Source organism: Bubalus bubalis, chromosome 21 (genome assembly GCF_019923935.1).
Source record: "Bubalus bubalis isolate 160015118507 breed Murrah chromosome 21, NDDB_SH_1, whole genome shotgun sequence".
Taxonomy (NCBI): Eukaryota; Metazoa; Chordata; class Mammalia; order Artiodactyla; family Bovidae; genus Bubalus; species Bubalus bubalis.
The window spans coordinates 43,371,609-43,375,765 of record NC_059177.1 but is presented as its reverse complement, the minus strand read 5'-3'; the positions used below and the strand labels follow the sequence as shown (position 1 = coordinate 43,375,765).

The 4,157-nt window shown below is 38.2% G+C and overlaps 1 pseudogene; it reads right to left on the bottom strand.

Moving 5' to 3' along the window:
* Window positions 1-231: 231 nt before the first annotated feature.
* On the bottom strand, window positions 232-1,919 carry LOC123465269 (annotated as a pseudogene).
* Window positions 1,920-4,157: the final 2,238 nt, after the last annotated feature.

Sequence of the window (4,157 nt, the reverse complement as noted above, 5' to 3'; positions counted from 1 at the left end):
TATTTTTCTTTTGAATGTAAGTTTATGAGCTTTTCCTTTAAACATCTTGAATTGTCTTTTGTGTTCTTGATTTGTTTTGCTTTTTAAGATTTCAGTTTTTTTTATCAAGAGTAAACTGGTAATGTGTCTGCCTCTGTACAGGCAGGTTAGGAAACTGTGGGACGGGGGGATGCTCTTTTCACTGCCACTGGACCTTTGGATCCCATTACATTTCCCCCGATCTTTTTAAACTTAATTTTCTAGCGTAGCATAAACACATTTACAAACTGCGGTTTGTTTCATGGGTTCTCTTTCTTTTAAAGTTGAGAACACAAAATTTCTTAAAGTTGACCATGTATGTTCTGTTGGTGGCATAATAGAAATGTACAGTCTTCCTTTAAATGATTCACTTGATCCGTAAACTTCAGAAGGTAGTAGAAGTGAGTAGAAGTGATGGCCTAGCTCTTCTAAAGGTTGTTTGGGGTCAACTGTGGCAAACTAGACTGTGCTTTCAATTCCTTTCTTCATCTCAACATCAGTTTCCTTTCATTCATCAACACTGGCAGTATTGCTGTGTGCTGTTCTATTTTGGAAAAGATATTAGAGTCATCATCTTACTTCTTGTGTTTCTTCTTTTGTATGGTAACTGACTCTTCGTGATGGTGAGTCTGCAGGTCTATATCAGTATGATCCCCTGTACAGATCTCTAATAGGCAGCTGAAATCTTTGTTGCTTCCTGGACACATAGCAGGTCCATTCCATCTGACTTAAGCCCAGCAATAAAATTGCCTTTCTTGTAGTAATCAGTGCTGGCTGGTGCTCTCAACAGATGCTCCCATTCCATAGTGGTTATTCTCCCAGATGAAAATAAATGGTCATTTCCACAAAGCTGCCATATTTTACATTTCAAATATAAAGTCAAACAGATCTCATTTTTTCCATTATACAGTTGGCCCTCCCTATCCATGGGTTCTGCATCCATGGATTCAGCCAACCACAGATTGAAAATATTCGAGGGGGGAAAAAATTCTGGAAAGTTCTAAAAGCAAAAATTGAATTTGCCATGCACCAGCAACTGTTTGCATAGCATTTACATTGTATTAGGTGTTACTCTAGAGATGATTTAATGGACTTCCCTGGTGGCTCAACAGTAAAGAATCCACCTGCCAGTGCAGGGGACACAGGTTTGATCCCTGGGTTGGAAAGAGCCCTTGGAGAAGGAAATGACAATCCTCTGCAGTATTCTTCCCTGGGAAATACCATGGACAGAGGAGCCTGGGGGGCTACAGTCCATGGGTTGACAAAAGAGCTGGACATGACTGAGCAACTAAGTAACAACGAGATGATTTAAAGTGTATGTAAGGTTATATGCAAATACAAAACCATTTTATATAAGGAACCTGAGCCTCTGACGATTTTGATAATCAATGGGGGTTCTACAACCGGTCTCCATTGATACTGAGGGATGACTGTTCTTACAGGCCAGACCAGTACAAGCTCCCAAGGGGACCTGAGCTCTGACAGTGCCCTGGTCCTCAGAGAGGTCTTGGTGTACATGTGTATTAACCCCACTTTTCATTTAGCACAGCCTTCTCTTTGTGCTGTACACTCTGCAAGTTTCTATGACAGAGGATCCAGACATAAAGCTGAAAATCATGAGCCCAACTGACTGTGATGAGATGGTCTATGATATTTATCCTGACCTCAAGTCCCCCACAAACTACTTGACATTATTATATAAGTGACAGAAACCATGAATAATTTTCAGTTTAATTCCATTGGCAAACAGGCTGTATCATCCTGTAGCATTTGCGTCTCTTCACTATAGGCACTATTGTGATAGGAGAGCCCTCTTTCTAGCCATGAAGATCACATTTCTGAATTTCAAATGTACCATCATTTACCAAGTTACAGGATGCCACCGGTGCAGTCTTAGCCATGACCCCCTGGAAACAGTGAATCTCTTCCTCTTAACAGGATCTTCCTCCTGAATGTAATCAGTCTGTGGTGTCATGCTGTATGTTGGGCCTCAGGCACACAGACATTTTTTAAAAGTACATGATATTCATGAATGGGCTGCAATTTTCTTAACTGTTCTTCCACTGCTGAGTGTTTTAACAGGTTCTGTCATTTAAAACTATTATAAATTTTGCTTTGCTTGGTATGTTTATACCTAGATCTTTACTTATTTTTTTTTATTACTTGTATAGGCTGAGTTCTCAGAAGTGAATCAAAGGGGATATTGGTTTAGAGCTCCCTTGGTATACTTTGCCAAGCTCCTTTCCAGACAGATTGTGCCAATTTATGCTCCTACGATCAGCTTGTGAAAAAGTTTTTCTTATTTCACTTTTGGAAGCACTGAAGATTACTTAAAAAACTTTCTGATACTTTTATCAATAACAAGTTGGGTTCCTTTTTTGTGTTTCAGAGTTATTTAATATGTGCTTCTATATATTTATATATTCTTTTCACCCTTTCACTGTTCACTGGCTTTTTAAAAACAGTTCTATTGAAGTATAGTGTATATTCCATAAAATTTACCCATTATAAAAATAAGTTGAGTTTACTTGAAGTTAATTTATATTATGTTAGTCGCTCAGTCATCTCCAACTCTTTGCGACCCCGTGGGTTGTAGCCTGCCAGGCTCCTCTGTCCATGGGGATTCTCCAGGCAAGAATACTGGAGTGGGTTGTCATTTCCTTCTCCAAGGGATTATCCCAAACCAGGGATCAAACCCAGGTCTCCCACGTTGCAGTCAGATTCTTTACTATCTGAGCCTCCAGAGAAGCCCATTGAAGTTATTGGGTTTTGGTAAATCTATAGTTTTGTAGCCATCACCATAATCTAGCTGTAAAACATTTTCATTACCCCAAAAATTCTCTTGTACCTGTTCACATTTAGTCCTCAATCTCATATACAGGCCTAGGCAATCACTGATCTGCTTTCTGCCTCAATAGATTTGCATATTCCAGAATTTCAAATAAGGGAAATCATACTATATGCAGTTACTTGTGTCTGGCTTCTTTCACTGAACATTATGTTTTTGAGGTTCTCTTCTATAGAATATATCAATAGTTCATTTTATTGCTGATGTATCTTCCTCCGTGGTTGGTGGACATTGGGATTACTTCCAACTTTTGATTATTATGAACAGTGCTGCTGGGAAATTTGTGTACAGTTCTTTGTGTCTTTTATTTTGTTGACTAGATACCTAGCTGTAGAATTGCTTGGAACCCATTACATTCTTCACTTTGAATTACTTCACTTTGACTTTTCACTTTTGTGCATTGGAGAAGGAAATGGCAACCCATTCCAGTGTTCTTTCCTGGAGAACCCCAGGGATGGGGGAGCCTGGTGGGCTGCCGTCTGTGGGGTCACACAGAGTCGGATACGACTGAAGCGACTTAGCAGCATTACATTTTATATCATTACTTGGCCATAAAAATATGTTTCATTTAAAGAATGGATGATAGCACCATACTTGAGAAGAAACACAATTAAATAGAGTAAAAGAGTTAAATAAGAATGATTGGGTCAGGTAGGTGAAAGGTTCTAAGACATGTAGTATGTCTGGACAGTACTGGAACTCCCTTCCGGATTCCTTTGTACCTGAGCAACTACTAGAACCTTAAACCAAGTGAAGTCAAAAAAAAAGAAGAAGATCTAAATAAACATTGAAAACTTTAGTTCTATGAAAAATGATAGAAATGGAAATGGAGCATCATTTGCATTGATTATGACAGAAAAATGAATATATATGACACACAGAATGCCCTTTCCATATAAAAGGTCAACATGATTTTTGTAGATAGACCAAAGAACTGTACAGTTAGTTCATTCAAGATGAAAATATGTAGTAAACAGACACTGATTGTTGTTAGTAACTACAGAAATAAAAATCTTATAAAATGATTGTTATATTAAATTAGAAAAATCAAAATATGTAGTGGTAGAAAGGTGATAGCGATGTTAGCTTTGGGTTTTGTTCTAGAGCATCTTCAAAGCAATGTAGCATAGCTGTCCACATCCTTCCAGTAGTAAGATTCTGAGTTAACTTCCATTTTAGCTTCTTTGAGTGCAATTAACATATTTTAATAGTAAACTAATAAGGAGGAAATAAACCAAAAGATAATAGCTACGGAGTTCTCCTGTGTGCTGAATTCCAGTCTGGTTGTGCT